Source organism: Euprymna scolopes, chromosome 3, assembly GCF_053919585.1.
Source record: "Euprymna scolopes isolate OS-2025 chromosome 3, ASM5391958v1, whole genome shotgun sequence".
NCBI lineage: Eukaryota > Metazoa > Mollusca > Cephalopoda > Sepiida > Sepiolidae > Euprymna > Euprymna scolopes.
Genome location: NC_136484.1, coordinates 20,252,970 through 20,272,008, shown reverse-complemented (window position 1 = coordinate 20,272,008; position 19,039 = coordinate 20,252,970). Strand labels below are relative to the sequence as shown.

Here is a 19,039-nt window from a genome sequence, read left to right as displayed (position 1 = left end):
TGAATGACACAAAGGTTTAGGATTATCAATTGAAGATTTATTCAACTTTTTTGGAGTTAGAAATATTCTAAAATAAGTCAATTCTTTAAATGAACCACTGGAATATTGTGGTCCGTTCTCACTGATCTGAAGCTATTAAAGTCTTTCATTACTAAACAGTCAGTTGTCATCTGTGTCTTCTTTGTGCATACAAAAAAAGTTGTACTACTACTACTACTACTACTACAATTTTTGATGAATTACCTCCCTTTGATTAGGCACATGATTAAGACCATGCTAACGAACTAAGGCAGGAACAAGCAATGACATATGAGAACTCATACTGAACTTGCCACTCATTTTGGAAAAGATTGCCTTACAAATGATACTGAGAACCCAAACAAGCCTGCCACTGACATAGCCCAGAAAAGTCGGAAAAAATACACTAACCAGTTCTATAGTGTTAAAACAGAAGAATGGACCAACCATAAACAGGCAAAATGCCTACCGACTGAACTATCCCAAGAATATATTGATAGGGATGGTTCCCTGGACTGGCTCAAAAGAGGATCCCTCCATTACGACCAAGAGAGGTTGATATTGGCTGCACAAGACCAGGGCCTCATGACAAACGCCTTCAAAAAGATGTGTGGTCTAAGCAATAATAATAAATGCAGGTTCTGTAGCACTGAGGTTGAGAGTGTGGGCCACCTGATTTCTGGTTGCAAAGTCCTACTTGGAGATGGTTATTATACAGATCGCCATAACGGAGTTTGCAAATACCTTCACTGGAAGATATGTAAGAAACTCAACATTCAGTGTAGTAAAAAATCCTGGGAACATATACCCGAACGAACAGTTGGGAATGACAACTACACTATTCACTATGACTACATAATCCCTACTGCTACATATCTAGAAAACGCAGCTGTTAAACCAGATATAGTGATTTGGGACAGAGCAAACAAAAAAGCGACCGTAATAGAGGTCAGTGTACCCAATGATACAGGGCTTAACAGAGTTGAGAGGGAAAAGATAACAAAGTATCAAGGACTTATGTATGATATGAAACGAAATTGGAAATTAAAAGACGTTTCAATTATACCAGTCATCATAGGAGCAACTGGGCTTATGAAAAAGAACTTTAACTTTAAAAAGTACATAGCAAGCATACCCGGTGAACCAAGTGCAAGTGAAATACAAACGATTGCACTGAAAGGGACGGCTAGAATCCTGAAAAGATCTCTTGGTTGGACTCACTAAAATAGGGGTAAATGTCAGACATCTGGTTGGATGTCCCATCCCCTAGAAGAAAAAGTTTAAGGAAAATGAAAAAAAAAAAAAGCAAATTTACTGAAACATTTGAAAACGCACAGCGATGAAAAGCCATATTCTTATAATGTTTGTGGTTATTCATGTCGTCGTCAAACAAATTTAATTTTGCATATATGATCACACACAGAAGTGATGTTACCTCAAGTAATAGCACGAAGCTGGATACTCCACCAGACTAGATAAATTCTTGTCCTGGAATCCAGTAAGACCAAGAGACCAACATGAAAGATATACTACAACGTATGAAAATGGTTAATTAATAATTTCTTTACTAACTCAGTATTTGAGTGATAAAGAACTTAAATGGGACATTCGAATATCTATGTATCTCATAGATTTCAAGTGTTAGCCCCAGGTTATGGGCCCCTCGATTTCTGAGAACTTCGACTGAAGTAAAATAAAACAAAAACGTGGAAAGGCCATAATTTTGTAAAATATGTGCATATCCGTATATTAAAAATTATAATTTAGTTAAATATATATAGGTACTCAGATTGGTACAGGGGAGAGAACTTGAATGCCTACTAGACATTATCCTCGAGTGTCTAAGGTCTCTCTGTACAGGGGTTTGTCAGAACACTCTGGCATGAGGATTCTTTTCCCTAGAAGTAAACCCTGACCAAATATTCAAAATCACATCGTCCAAATAAGATCTCCTTTCTATGGCTAACTTACATGAGCTTTTATGAGAAATGCTGCACATTTTCAAAGTGATGTTACCTTAAGTAATAGCTGGAAATTCCACCAGACTATATGAATTCTTGTCCTGGAATCCAGTAAGACCAAAAGACTAAAACGAAAATGATTAATTGGGAAGAGGAAAATTATGTTCTCAATTTCTTTACTAACTCGGTGTTTGAAAGATAAAGAACTTAAATAGAACATTCGAATATCTATGTATCTGATATAGAGATCAAGTGTTTTCCCCAGGTTGTGGGCCTCTTGATTTCTGTGAACTTCGACTGAAGTAAAATAAAACAAAAAAGGAATTTATTTTCAAAACGGTTTGATTAGATCGATTATGTCAATTTTTTAAGTGAAAAAAAATTAGAAAAATTATGAAGATGTAAGAGAGAAGAATAGAAAAAATGTGATTGGACATTCATTTCTACTTTGAGTTTCAAGGGTTTCTTACTAACTCGACCTCACATTATGATTTAAGGAGCGTAGAAAGTGAATCTCGGGTTTATTTTCAGCAGCCACGTAACTATTGCTTCCCTTATTTTGTCCATTAATCCTCACATTCTAGGAGTGATATTTCTGAAAATGAGGGAAGAATTGCTGTTTTCTGGGTCAGAATCAATTCCATCTAACAAATATCATTAGCAAGTTCTTGACCGTGAAGTAGTATTTTTAGCTCCTTACATCAAGTGGCTTTATGCCTTGTCTGGAGTGATTTCCATGAAAACACACACACAAAATAAACCCAGTTTTGTAGAATATGTGGATGTTCTTGTTCTCAAAAATCAAGTTCAGTTAGACATATGAGAACTCACATTAGGAGCAACTGGACTCATGAAAAAAAATTTCAAAAATTATCTGACAAATATAACCAATGAACCAAGTGCAAGAGGGATACAAACAATTGCACTTAAGAGACTGTTAATCTCTTAAAACATCTCTCGGTTGGAATTCATGAGATGTAAATATCTGGCATCTTATAGAATGCCCCATCCTCAGATAGAACAATAAGATAGGAAAAAAGTGGGCTGGTCGTGGCATTAGGATGCTTAATGAAAAATCCTTGTTTAAAATAGTGCTTGTAATGATGGAAAGCCTTTTAAGGACAAACTAAAAGAGAATGTCAAATCTGTTGGAACGCAGTCAATAAAGATGGAAGAAAACGATGCAACTGCAGACAAATTGCGGAAGTCATGTCATTTGGATATGTGAAAATATGTGAACTTTAGCTTAGAATATTTAAATCGACTTAGACAATGTCAGAAAAATAAGAATTCAAGATGTTACAAATATGCCTTTGCTTGCACAAGCAGACCAGGCATGAATATCACACACACACACACACACACACACACACACACACACACACACACACACTATATATATATATATATATATATATATATATATATATATATATATATATATATATATATATATATATATATAAGGACATAGAAAATTGATTGACAGTGAGGTTTTAGATGAAATTGATAGGAGACTAACTAGAAACCAAATATCAAATACTAGAAGATCGATATCCAAAGATGGAATGCTATAAGATTAATATTCAAAGCTCAAAGATTTATTTCATCGTTGTTCGCTGATAAACATGTTTGGGTACGACATACAAATGATTCTGACAGCACACTCCTCTCTTTGACTTTTCTGATTCGGGCTGTGACGACCGTCTTCACTTTAGGAATAATCTGAGGATTGTTTTGATAGAATAGATCTTTGAGGTAGCCCCATCCCCATTAAAAATATGGAGTGTTATAAGACGATCATCAAACTGTTCTTACATATCACTAACCAAACATTAAACAAAAACTGTTGGATATTCCTGACTGAAGTTTGGTGGACATAAAAGGAGTAACGTTTATTTGTACTAAATATTGTTGCATTACAGAAATGATTATGAATTTTATTAATAATTCTATACTTGAAATTTTGGGAGGCGTCACCTTGTTCATCTCCCTCGGATCAGTTGAACTATGCAGCTAATCTTGGTTAATTTATGGATTTGAGTACGAAATAGCTTGTTTAATCTTGTTAAGAGACCCAGCTCGTGTCTTTCAATCATAGGTGTGTCCCTTTTCTTCATAAGGTTCTTATTGATGGCTTTGCACTTGAGGAGAAATCGACTTTGAAACTTCTTGATCTTTCTTTCTCATCAAATTTTTTATACTTTAGATCTATTGCAGTTTCTGCTTTGTGAGAAGCAGAAACTGCGAGTAGTTTTCTCTATTGCTCTAAACACTTTCTCACGCCTTAAACTGTTCTTTTTTTTTTTACAAGGTGGTCACCACTTATCAAGCCACTCAGGGATAAGGGTTATTGTAAGTACAGTATGTTAGTGTGAAGATGTAATAAAGTGTCTACTTAAGGGGGCGGTTCATCAGAAATTTGTTTACATTGGATTTGAAGACATCCAGGTTTTAGTCAGGTGAGAAGCAGTCAGACCGAACAGAGTTCCACAGGCGTGCAGTTCTAAGAAAGAAGCTTTGTTCATGGAATCTACATTTTGATTTAGGCATAGATAAAGAGCGAGGAAAGTTTTTGACAGTGGATTCAGCTAGACGAGTGTTTTTCGTAAAAGATTGGCGAGGGGGGACCAGAGATTGGAGTTCAGACAAGCACCTGCCATGGAAATAACGATAAAACAAAGATAGGCTTGCAATGTCCCTTCTGTGGGAGAGAGGTTGCAGGAAAGAGAAAATCCCCCACTAAGCCAGGAAGTTTATTTTGTACTCTGTCAAGGCAGGATAGGCTGTTTTTTGCAGCTCCTACCCAGATGTGGCAGCAGTATTCCATCCTTGGACGTACTTGGCTTTTATATAGATAAAGAATTGCATCAGTAGTGGGATATCTTCTGGAGCGGTAGAAGGATCCCACCATCTTTCCAGTGACCTTGACAACAAACTTGATGTACGTGTTCCATTTCAGATCAGGAGTGAAGGTCAAGCCCAGAAGCTTGTCAAAACATGGGGCTTCTCCTAGACGAGAGCCATCGATTTCAATTGATGCCAGATGGGGATCAGAGCGTTGATGATGTAAAGATAGGAGTTTGGTTTTAGATGCATTAAAGGTAACCAGCCACGTTTTCCCCCACTGAACGATTCGCTCAAGATCAGAGGAGAGAGAATCAGAGAGAGCTTTGTCATTTACAGTCTTTGATGTGTTGCTGTAGATGGTCGTGTCATCAGCATAGATGTCAACGAATGATTTAAGTATGTGTTTAGGGAGATCATTGATGTAGATCAGGAAGAGAGTTGGTCCCAGGATAGACCCTTGAGGGACTCCAGCATTTATACTGCAGGCCTCTGATTTTTGTCCATCAACCACTACTCTTATGAGTCTATCAGTACTCTTATGAGTCTATCAGAGAGAAATGATTTAATGATAGAGAGAACATTTCCAGTTATACCGTAGCTGGAAATCTTGTGAAGTAGGCCTTTATGCCATACTTTGTCGAAGGCCTTTGATATGTCAAGAGCAATTGCCCTAGAAAGGAAGCCTTTGTCAAGAAATTTCTGGTGAGGTGGTTGACTATTTCTCTATTTAATATGTATTCCAACAGTTTACTCATGACACACAGGAGACTTATTGGTCTGTACTGAGAGGGAGACGACTTATCACCTGAATTCTTAAATACAGGGCATACTGATGAGGTTTTCAAGGGTGTTAGAAAGCACTTCTCCTTAAGGCAACGTTTAAATAGTTTTGTAAGCTTTTTTTACACTATAATTGGGATGCCATCAGGGCCAGTTGCTTTACTGGAATCAAGGTTCTTGATTAGCTTGGCGACCTCATGCACAGATATTTGTATGTTACCTGGCGTGTTCTGTGTTATAGAAGGAAATATGGGGAGTTGATGGCCTTCGTCGCATAGGGTAGAATTAGCTGCAAAGTTCTTGGCAAATAGTTTGGCCTTGTCTGATGCTGACGAGATGACCTCTCGTCCATTGATAATGGTTGGGATAGAACGCACACTTCTGTTTAGGATCCTATTTGTTATTTGCCAAAACTGGTGGGAACCAAGCCGCTGATCAGCTACTTTGGATTTAACAGACTGAGCATATAGCTCTCTTGCATTTTTTATTACTCTTTTACAGTGATTGCTGGCGTTTCTGAAAGCAACTTTAGTCTCAATGCATCTATTACGTTGGTAGCTATGGAAAAAGTGATTTCTGTGCGCGATAGCAGCAGCACATTCTGGGGAGAACCATGGCTGACTGGTAGATTTTTGTTGGAAGTTTTAGATGGTATGAATCGGTCTATGCCTACAATTAACCATTCGGTCAGGTCTGATACTATAGAGGACACATCCTTTTTAAACATGGAATGCAGAGGTAGATCAGATATAAATGTACGGAAGCTATCCCAGTCAGCCATGGAGTATCGGTATACAGTACGGTGGAGGGGTACGTCTGGGGACTTATTACATTCTCTATTTCTACAAATTTGTATTGGATCATGTACGGAGTATGATTGTCATTTTAGGGCTGATGAATCTCTGTCCTATCTTTGAGTTCTTGATAAGGTGAAGAAACTTATATGCAATTTGATTGCCCCCCCCCATTCTTTCTTTTCCTCCACAACCTCGCTCCCGCATAAGTGATGTTGCTAGTCTCAGTCAGTTTTTATAAATACTATTATAACATGTGTTCTTCACAAATGTTTGATCTATTACCTGCTTCCTTTGTTCCAGTTTGTTTGATTCGTCGGTCTAGTGGTCTTCATTAACTCACTGTGTTGATGCCTTATTGTAATACAGTTTCCAGTAACTTCTTTCCAAGAACTGCAAGCTTGTGGAACTTTCTTCTTTCTTCTTTATTTTCCTCCTACTTATAGCTTTGTTCTTTTTTTTTTCTTAATTAAATCCAACAGCATCCTCTGTTTATGAAATAATCATCTTTCTTTCTTGTTAGCTGATTACATCAAATAGCTTCATGCATTTTCTGGAACGATTTCTATAAAAAATATATATATTTTGTTTTCTCTCATTTTTTTTCTGCATTTAAAAAATTTTTTTGTCTTAACTATTATTTAGTTTTTTTCTTTTATGATTTGCTGAAACTATGGAAGATAATTCTTATTTTGGCAATTGTTACAAGACTGATACTAATGACTAACAAATAGAACTGATATTAGATTATCTGTATCATGGCCTACTATACATATTATTATAGTAGGCCTACTATACATATTATAGTAGGCCTACTATACATATTATAGTAGGCCATGTCTGTACCCTTTTGCACATTGTACCATACGGCATAATCGTGTTGACACGCCGGTTCTCATCAGATCACCGAAGTTAAGCAACGTTGAGCCTGGTTAGTACTAGATGGGTGACCATTTGGGAATTCTGGGTGCTGTATGTTTCATTTTCTCATATTTTATTGTCACCAAAATCAGTAAAATCTCCCATTTTTCAATCTTCCAAGCAGGTATTTAGTCAACAATACATTGTAGTTTACATTGCACTGTAGAGAACCCACTGTCGATTTTATAAACTTATTTTTATATAATGGCTCGAATTAAAGTTTGACAAGAAAGTTCTTGCAGTTTTTAACTTTTAACTTCAGATGAACATATCTCGGGTCAAACAAATATTTATTGATCGAAATAAGCACCATCAGAACCAACGCACTTTTGCCAATGCAAAACAAGTGAATTTATGCCAGTAACATAAAAATATTGTGTTTTAGTGACAATGAAGTCATTGAAGGCGTTTTTGATATGGCTTTGGTTCTTGAAACATTTCTCATGCAGAAAGTCGTTGAGATGCTTGAAAAAGTGTTTTTTTTTTTTTTTTTTTTTTTTTTTTTACAAAGGCATCACCACATTATCAAGGCCCAGAGGCCACTCAAGGATAAGGGTTAAAGAGTGTACAGTAGAAGTTGGTCAATATAGTAATCATTAGTAATGAAAATTTGGTAAATTTAATAACTTATATGGAACGGCTCATCAAGAACTTATTTACCTTAGACTTGAACACAACCATATTGTAGTCAGCCGGAAAGCAGGAAAACGGAAGACAATTCCACAGGCGTGCAGTTCTAAGAAAGAAGCTTTGTTCATGGAATCTATGTTTAGGTTTAGGCACAGATAAAGAGTGGGGGAAATTATTGATAGTGTTTACAGCTAGACGAGTGTTTCTTGTGAAAGTTTGGCGAGGGGGGACCATAGATTGAAGCTCAGTTGAACACTTTCCATGAAAATAACGATACATCAGAGACAAACTCGCAACATCTCTTCTGTGAGATAGAGGTAGTAAGGAGGAGAAAAGGACATCTCCTACGAGGCTACGAAGTCTAAGAAAAGGACATCTCCTACGAGGCTACGAAGTGGTAGTCGGTAGTTGAGAGATCTGGTGAGTATGATGGATGAGGCTTAATTTCACAGCCCAATTCGTTCAACTTCTGCAGGGTCGATGTAGCAACATGCAATGGGTATTGTCATGAGGAAGATTTGGGCCTTTTCTCTTGACTAATGCTGGGTGTTGTTGTCGAAGTTTCTGATGCATTTCATCCATATGTTGACAGTACTTCTCCGCCGTAATGGTTTCGCCTGCATTCAAAAAACTGTAATGGATGAGAGACCGGTGACAGACCACCAAACAGTCAACATGACCTTCTTTTGGTGCAACTTTAGCAATTCATCGAGGTCTAACTACAGAGCTGAGTATCGTTTTTTTTTTTTTTTGCTTGTCGTTCAATTTTTGAGGCACCTATCTATCAAGTTTTTTTGTCTTTCCAATCAAGTGGTAGGAAATCGTAGTATATATTACGTCTAATTCAGAAGCAAGTTCTCAAACAGTTGTGCATGGATTGGCTTCGACAAAGGCTCTTAATTGATCATTGTCAGTATCCAATGGCTGACCACTCTGCTCATTATCTTCAAAATTCATTTCTTAAACCACTATTATGTTGTGTGCTTAGTAGTGGTTCTTAGGTCAAACACTTTGTTGATATTGTGAGTTGTTTCGTCAGCTTTTTGGCCTAGCTTGAATTACAATCATATTAAAACAATTTTTAAATTTTAAAGTTTGTTTTTCAGAACGTTGAATATAAGATGGAAAAAAAGCATATTCGTACAGTTAAAAAGAAAAAAAAATTGTACGTCATGTTTTTTCCCCGTTCTTTTCCTCCTTTGCGGTACGGGTTCGAGCCTGCCTTCCTACCACCACTTTTTTTTTTGTTCAACACACACCTCAAGACACCCAAGCAACGCTGAGCTGAAATGCTAGTAATTTATATATCTATAAAAGTGAAATTGTCTGTGTCTGTACATTTCCCTACCAAATTACTCTGTCAATTTTCAGTATACTCGACTCGAGATTTGACATAAGGAGTATTGAGATTTGGGAAAATCGTTTTAATCGGTTTTTGGCCAGAAATTTGGCTGTCAAAGGGTCACAGTTCAACGATTTGACCTTTGAAAACTCTATCAAACTCCTCTGCCAATTTTGAGTCTATACACATGAAATTTTAGATATAAGTTACTTGGACATGGATCAAACTTTTTAATTGGATTTGAGCCAAAAACAATGAATGTTCAGGGGTCAAAATTGGGATCAAAGTTTTAAAAAATCTGACCTCTGCGGTCTCTACCAAATTACTCAGCCAATTTTTGGTCTAAACATTTGAAATTTTACATAAAGTGTATTCAGATGGAGCAAAATTTTCAATCGGTTTTTGACCGAAAATTTGGCTGCCAAGAGGTCAAAGTTCAAAAGATTTGACCTTTCCATCTCTAACAAACTATTCTGCCAATTTGGAGTCTAAACATTTGAAATATTACATAAAGGGAATTCAGATTTACAGCAAACATTTTAATCAGTTTTTGATCGAAAATTTGGCTGCTAAAAAGTCAAAGTTGAAATAGTTAACCTTTGTAGACTCTACCAAACTCCTCCACCAATTTTGGGTCTAAACACTTGAGATTTTAGATGTAGGTTACCTGGACATGAATTAAACTATTTAATATATATATACATATGCACATAAAGTTATGAACAATAGATAGGGCCCGAGCAAAGCCGGGCTGGACTGCTAGTGATAGATAGTTTGTAATTTCTTCAAAAACTACTTTTCTACTTTATCATATTAATAATTATTGGATATTTTGCTAATTTCGACATGACAAGTAGATACCATTGGTTTTAATTGAAATTCAATTTTTCGCTGCCGTTCTTATTCCAAACAATCGCTGAATAAATAATAATAATAACTAGCGGGACCTGTGGAAATTCTACAAGGGACTCATTCACATGTAATATATTGAGGTTGGCATTCTGTAGATGTTCAGTGTTAATGGAGACGCTCTGATATTATAGCTCTTTTGTTAAAACTGCAAAAGTATTTAACTAGCAGGGACGCCCGGCGTAGCCTGGTCGTAAATTACGCTTAAATATGATATTTTGATTCTTGCAGATTTCGTATATATTATTATAGAGTTAATGTTCTATCGATTTTTATTTATTATAAAGTTGTGATTTCAAAAATAAAACAATATATCCATATGACTTGGGTGCATCAGCTTGAATCGAAAATGAAATCAAAACTAATTAAATATATATATATATATATATATATATATATATACCCTTATCCCTGAGTGGCCTCCGGGCCTTGATAAGTGGTGACCCGCATGTAATATATATATATATATATATATATATATATATATATATATATATATATATATATATATATATGTAACTTGAGTTCCTTCATTATAATCAAAACCGATACCAAAACTTCATAATTCTTGATAAAATTATTTATAAAAAAAATAGATTACTGGAGTGCCATCAGCTATAATCGAAACCGAAACCAAAACTTATGAAGAATTCTTGGTGAAATTATTTATTACAAGAAATGGATACCCGTAACAATTAAACGACAGTCACTCGGATGTAAGCGTGACATGACAAAATAAATAACACACACGTTATCCTATTAATATATAGATATTAATAGTAGTAGTAGTAGTAGTAGTAGTAGTAATGATATGATGATAATCTTCTTCCTCCTCTTCTTCTTCCTCCTCCTCATCCTTCTCCTCCTCTTCCTTTACTTTGAATCTCTCTGTTTGGCTCAGTGACGAATCTCATTCAATAAGATATTTAAAAATATTAAGTCATGTAAACGCCATGCGTATGAATCAGCATTTACATTTCCTGTTTCTCTGCCATGTTTCCCTGGGATAATAAGAAACGTTTGACAGAATCTTAGATGAAAGAGAAACTAAAGAATCGACCGTACTCGAAACCAGCATCTTACTTCACCACCGACAATTCCTAACATCAAAATATCGATTATAAATTTTAATAGCTTTATAAAAAATTTTGCTTTATCTTTGTGGTAAATATGGATGATTCCTAATTCTTACTTTTCTTTTATTATTAATAATCCCCTAACTAAACTAGTAACGGGTTATATATATATATATATATATATATATATATATATATATATATATATATATATTTGTAATCATCGACATACAGTCCTGCTTCGTTGTATCACAACTCATCAGTGCCGCTAGACTAGCACCTCTCCCAAGCCGAGGAACCTATAACCATCACGTTGACAATCAGCAGTTCTACCAATCGACCCACGGAAGCAGTGCCATAAATTATCTCGCCAAATGTCTATTTAAACAAACATTTGTCCACCACTTTTACAGTGCTCTAAGTGCTTGTTTATAAACAAAGAGCAAGCGTCACATTTTTCAGCCAATTAAGTAGCAGATGAGATTACTTACGACAGTGCTCTACCCAAAGGGGGGGGGCTTAAAATATTTGTAATCATCGATATACAGTCTTGTTTCATTGTATCACAACTCATCAGTGCCACTAGACTAGCACCTCTCCCAAGCTGAGGATTAAACCTAGAACCATCGCGTTTACAGTCAGCAGTTCTACCAATCGACCCATATATATATATATATATATATATATATATATATATATATATATATCTGGCAGAATAGTGGTTCATCAAAATTGTGGGGCCTGCGTTCGCGCCTGGCCCCCAAAGCATGGAAATAAAAAATGAAAAACAAAACGTTTACAAGAGTTTTTGATATAGATGTACATAAGAATACTTTGATAAGTATGTTTCGATTTAAATAGGGATGGTATAATAAAATTGTGGGGTCTGCGTTCATGCCTGTACTCCATAGAAATATGGCACAAACTTTAACAAAGACTTTTCATATCTATTTGCGTAAGTATACTTTGATAATTATGTTTCAGTTTGAAGAAATATGGTATAATAAAATTATTGGGTGTTCGTTCGCGCCTGACCTCCATAGAATGTAAATATGTCACAAAGTTTAACAAGGTTTTTTAAAAGGGGCGAGGGTCCACAATAACACCTTAACTTTAATCAAATTCCCGTTAGCTTTTATTTATTTTTTTGAGTTGAATTATATTGTGTCGAATAAATTCACCTCATAAATTCACATTCTTATTAAAGTGAAAGCCCCCCCCCAAAAAAAAAGTCGGAACTTTATACAATTCTCAACACAAATTTTGCATAACTCTGTTTTTTCTTCTCCACTTGAACGTGGCACTCTTTCGAAAATAGATAAATAGATAAATAATAAAAAATAAGAACGTTACTTGTTATCGTGTCGAAAGAAGGAAAAAATCATGCTCACATGATTACTTGTCTTTTTAAAAACATTTACATAATCTTTTTATTTTATTTATATATCTGTTTAAGCTTTTTTTTTGTCAGTGTACTAGAAGGAATTCAGTTGATTACAATCCTTTCTGCGTTTTCTTTACATTACAATAGCACAACCCTGAATCCGACGGCGCAATACTATACCGTTCAATACTGTAAAACTGGAACGAAGCTGTTCTGCTTGAAAAGGGCGTCATTTTCTCCTTATTCATATTTATATCGATTCTTTGCTTAAAAAAACTAAATAAATTACGTGCTTACTTTTTAATATACCATTTTGCTGTTTCGGATTATTTTACTAAAGTAAGTAAAGCTTCATTATTTTTCAAAACTGTTTTTGTTTCTTTGTTTTTCGATATTTCGTCGATATTATTTAGTAAGAGTGTTTAGCAGAAAAGCCAATAAACGACTACCCGAAAAAATAAATATACAAGAAATAAATGTTACCATAGTCAATAAAAGTTCAGTTCATGTTTTTTTTTCTTTTGAAATAGTTTTTAATGCTCTTTACTTGAAATAATTTCAGCGAACCGACATGAATTTTTATATAAACTACACATGCCATAATCGAATATTCCTCAAGCACAAAATAACGGAAAACATTAAAATATGTTTATAAATATTCCTTACGTTGACGGAACTCTCTTAAATTGTCAACACAAAATGCTTAGGTGCCCCTCCTTCAAATTGAAAACGGGGCTCTCCATTTCAAAGTCGCTGCCATTTTGATTTTTTTTAACCGGTTCGTGAATTAAGAAAAAAAAAACTTTTTACAAACTACTTAAAAATACAAACCAATGAACTTTTCTACCATAAAAGTAACTTTTATTGACTATGGTAACATTTATTTCTTGTATATTTATATTATCATATATATAACATTTTCTCTTTGTAAGGAAACATCATTTTGTTGGTCACTCTTGGCTACAAATGGAAACAAAGTTTATATTAAAAAATATATTTTCGCGAAAATTATCTTTACTTTCATCATATTTTGCTTAGGATAAAATTTTTGAGTATCGAAACCTATCTCTTTACAACCCCCTCTTTTTCATAACCTATCACACTTTCATCAATCACAGTCCATTTTCTGTAGGTTGTTTTTGAACCCAGTCAGCATCATGAATTTTGGAATATAGTTTTTTTTTTGTCATTTATTCTTTATATATATATATATATATATATATATATATATATATATATATATATATATAAAGAATAAATGACAAAAAAAAACTATATTCCAAAATTCATGATGCTGACCATCGTATAATTTTTTCCTTTAATTCAGTGGACTTATACAATTCTTGACAGTTTATATATATATATATATATATATATATATATATATATATATATATATATATATATATATATATTAGACCTCTTCAAAATTGACCTTTTTCTTCAAACATATGGAAACTGCTATTATTCCCATTCTCCAAGGTCTAAATTAGCTAAATATACCAGTTATTGTGATCTTGGACCTTGGCTATGCCTGCCTCAAGAGCTATGTAATTTTATTGTTGACGTTTTTCCAAGGTCCAAGATCACAATAACTGGTATATTTAGATAATTTAGACCTTGGAGAATGGGAATAATATCAGTTTCCATATGTTTGAAGAAAAAGGTCAATTTTGAAGAGGTCTAATATATATATATATATATATATATATATATATATATATATATATATATATATATATATATATATATATATACACTTCTCATTAGAGGGAAGAAGTTTGCAAAATATACAATAAATTTTTCAGGTTAATGCATTAAAAAAAAACAAACATGAAATTAATAATAATTGCATCAAAAACAGTTAGTGACAGTTCATAGACCTTCAATGAGATTAAGAAAGCAAAAAACGGGAAATAGGGAGAAAAAGGATATGGTAAAAATCCAATGTGAAAAACGGTAAAATCCAGAACAGGAAAAATCCAAAATGGGTCCATTGAAAATCCATTGGAAATCCATAAGAAAACATAATTATAAATGTCCAGGGTAAAATACAGCTTGCAGAAAAAACAATCAGATCATGGAGAAGTGAAGTTCCAATTTTTCATATAAAACGCTTAAAAAAAAAATTAACGGATAGGGCTCAATACGTAGAGCTAATTAATAAGTTTTGAAATATATATATGGCAATTAATCTACACAGGAATTTCCATGTTTCATCCTTATATAGGGTGGAACTATAAATTTGTCGCCCTAAAGAAAACAACACTACACCTTTATTTTAAAATGTTTATTGAAAAAAATCAATTCAGGTAACTTGATTATATAGTAGAGCTGACATCAATTCAATGTAGCCGCCTTCATACTCAATCACTGCCTTGATATGGGCCTGGAACTGGGAGCATGCCCTTTTCACATGCGCCGGCGAATATTCGGCACAATGTTCAGTTCAGGGAAGAAGTAGGTGTCCAGTGAGAGAAAGGTACAAAGTTGTAGCACTCCTTCCAAAGCCAAGTTTGAGTCTCTTTGAACTTGTGGGCCGGTGTCAAATCCTACTGCCACACATCGGCCACCTAATTGCACCAATGGTGTTTGACTTTGGTACGCCATGGTGATGACTTTTAAGCTGACTTCGAAGATGTGAGGTGGCATGATGTGGCCCTCACTTGAAGCCACACAAAAGACCATAACTTTGTTGAGCTGTGCCCTCAAGCGTTGAACCATCCGAATTTCCATTTTGAGGGTGCTGGAAATGATCCTGTGGCCATAACTTGGATCAGTAGGGAGCATAAGTTGTACAGCGGCGCATCTCCAATCTCACCCGTTCAACATTGTGTCACTTTCAGACATAATAGAACGCTCTTATTGCTCTTGGAATTTGTACACAACTAGCAACTAGTAGATGGTTTGCAACAAAAAATGACACCTGGTTTCCATCAAACGGAAATGGAATCATGTTGTCGTTTCTGGAGCGACAATTTTATCGTTCTACTCTGTGTGTGTGGGGGGGGGGGAGTCTAATAAGAAAAAAAGTGATAAAAATATGATAATGGATTTACAGAAACAAAACAAGAAGAAACATTTTTTGTTTAAAAATTTTAAATCCTGGATTTAAAGGTGCTCGGATTATATTTAATAATACAAAAAAAAAAAAGAAAAAAGAAAAAGAAATGGAGATTTCCGCAAACTGCAGCTGTTTTAAGGAACTTAAAATTACAGAAAACTTTCGGAAAATATAAATTTGATTCCTAATATTTATCGATTCTATTCTAGTTATTTATGCACTAATACTGCTAACAAAATTATATTAAAAAAAATTGTATTAAATTAATTTTGATAACAAATGCAACGATATTACTGGTACATGTACATACTAGCATCCCCTTCTCTTAACCATGAATAAAATAGCAGATTGTATTCAATTAGTTTGATGTGTGTTTATTGTGTTGATTTTTATGATTTTTTTATGCTCTAAATCTTTTGAGAAATGTATGAACCCCTGGCCCCCACTTAGTTGTGAATAAAATAGCACTTTGTATTCAATTAACTGTGATCACATACGCACTAATAGTTATACCATTGGGAAATGTATGAACTATAAAAGAAAATTGTGTCAAAATAATCATATACAATGAATCTTGGCAGTTATGAGTAAAATAGCAACTTGTATTCAATTTATTATATACAACGAATCATTTGAAATAGAGGTCAAATTTTTATATTGAACAACGCAAAACTGGTTGATATAGTATAAGACCTTAACATATCCAATCATTGAATCGTTTACAGTGGTTATTGTATTTGGATATTAAGCAATCTCAAAAAGGTAGACTTGTTGTTGCATTATTACATTGCAACAACAACAACAACAACAACACAGCTACAACGAGTGATTATTACGATGTTAAATCCTTGCTTAATTTCTAAGGTCTACGCTGATGTGCAAATATTTAACTTCCTTTTTGACTGCCCAATCATAGGCCATCTTTCAGTTGAACTGAGTATACTAATATCCGAAGTTGATAAAAGGCAGTACCAACTAAACTCTTTCTCTTTTTCTGACTAGCAAACCACAATGAACTGACTCATTTCACAGTGTTTCTCCAACCTCCAAACAGGAGTTCGACAAGAAGCTCCATGGATCCAAAATGGCTACTATAGCAGCACGAATTTGGGCTTAATATTACACATGTATGCTAACATAATTGCTTACACACGCTCTGAGTTTCACACCTGTGTACGGACAAGCATTCTTTATGCATGGAATGTAAACAGCACTAACCCTATGCGGGTTTAACCAGCTTCCTCCAAAGGAGAAAGTTCCATGGGAGTATGAAATTCACAAGCGGTACCCAGTACCATGTATATCCCCATTAGGGGAGATGATGACGTTATGTTTTTGCAACCCTTGCAGGGAGGTGTCGACGTCCTCCTAGATACAGTGCCTGGAATTCCCAAATTGGTCACTCATCTGGTACTGAACAGGTCAACGTCGCTTAACTTTGGTGATTAAATGAGAACCGATGTGTCAACGTGATTTATATATTAACACTTTATTTCCTTGCCAACAGGACATTAATCTGATCCTTTATAAATAATATCTTCTCTCTTCCTTACAAACAGGATATTTATTTAATGTCACATTTCTTACAAGTGAGTCACAACTTATCAAGGCCCAAAGACCACTTGAGGATAAGGGTTAATGAGTGCACGGTGGTCACTGAGAGCAGCGTAGGAATCATTAGTGGTAAAAGTTCGGTAAGAATTTAATTATTTAAGGAGATAGCTCAACAAGAACTTGTTTACATTGGACTTGAAGACGACCATGTTGTAGACAGTTGGGAAACAGATTAGTCGAACAGAGATCCAAAGGCGGGCAATTCTAGTCACTGCTCATCAAGGCCCGAAGGGCACTCATGGAATGAAGCTTTGTTAATGGAATTTGTGTTTACATTTAGGCTCAAATAGAACGTGTGGAAATTGTTGATTGTGATTGTAGCTAATCAAGAGGACTACTCAACAAGAACTTATTTACATTGCGTTTGAAGGTGACCATGTTGTTGTCAGCTGAGAAGCAGGCCAGAAAAGAGTGCAATTCTATGAAAGAAACTTTGTTCATGAAATTTGTCTTAAGATTTCGTCTCAGATAGAGCGCAGGAAATGATTGATAGTGGTTATAGCTAAATGATTGCTTTTTGTGAAAGTTATGCAGGGCGGAGCATAGATGGAAGCTTAGACGAACACCTGCCATAAAAGTAAGGATAGAGCAGAACCAAGCTCACAACGTCTCTGCTGTGGGAAGTGGGAAAGGTTAGCGTCCCTTACTATGCAATCTTTTGTTTTCGTCTATACTTATGGATATATTCCTTTACTAACATCTCTCTCTCCTCTCTCTCTCTCTCTCTCTCTCTCTCTCTCTCTCTCTCTCTCTCTCTCTCTCTCTCTGTATAACGCTGTCCGGACTCAACACATTGTAGTTTTCAGTCGCAAAGCAAACAAAGAATTAAAAAAATACGCTTTTTCTGTTGTACAACACCATTTATTTCATCATTGATACGGTTGTGGTGTCACCCGTACGATCTCGCATCTTACGTGATCTCTAACGTTATTCATGCTTCTCGCAAGATCTCGAAAGTTATCTCATTCCAGGCTCTACATCTCTCTCATGATCGTATTTCTTCTTTTTATAGTCTTTTTTTCTTTACCGGTGACGTCATGTCGCATGCATTTGCATACGCGCGTTCTTACTATGCTACATTCCATTCCCTTTTTATCTTCATGTTAACGAAGACGATTCAATAAAACTGTTTTTAAAGAATGCGACTTTGTTCTACCTTTTGATGGGCGCAACTGGCAGACATATCATAAAATAGAGAAGCACACAAAACAAACCTAATATTTACAAAAAGTGAACTTCAATGGAATTTAAAAAAAAAGAATATATATAACGCAGGTAGGTATTGCCATACAATGGTAGGTAATCTACTTTAATATATACTGATATATGTAAGCAGATACATCAACGTGTGCATTGATAAGTAGTAGCATACCAGAACGTCGTGACATATTCAGGTTAGCAGGTACATACCTAGTGTTGCACTAGGTGACCTTCTCTTTCTAGAAATTCCACCCATGGCTTCTTGTATGCAACCATATTCAGGACACATAAATTTCAGTCTACACCTTTAATACTAAATGGGCTTCATAGTTACCCGATTTAACCTTCCTCCCTTCGATTTTTATCTGTGGAGTTATCTCAATGATAATGTCTATCAATAAAATATCCCGACAATTCCTGAACTGAAGAGGATCATAACAGTCCAAATCAGGGTAATACCAAGCGAGGGGTGTGTCAGAGTTATTGACTATTTTGC

The 19,039-nt window shown here is 35.0% G+C and overlaps 1 protein-coding gene and 1 pseudogene across 2 annotated transcripts in view; both read left to right on the top strand.

The window, feature by feature from the left end:
- Positions 1–19,039, top strand: part of LOC145253353 (uncharacterized) — a 692,561-nt gene that overhangs the window by 88,785 nt on the left and 584,737 nt on the right. The gene's annotated exons all lie outside the window — the stretch shown is intronic.
- Positions 7,266–7,382, top strand: LOC145265629 (5S ribosomal RNA; annotated as a pseudogene).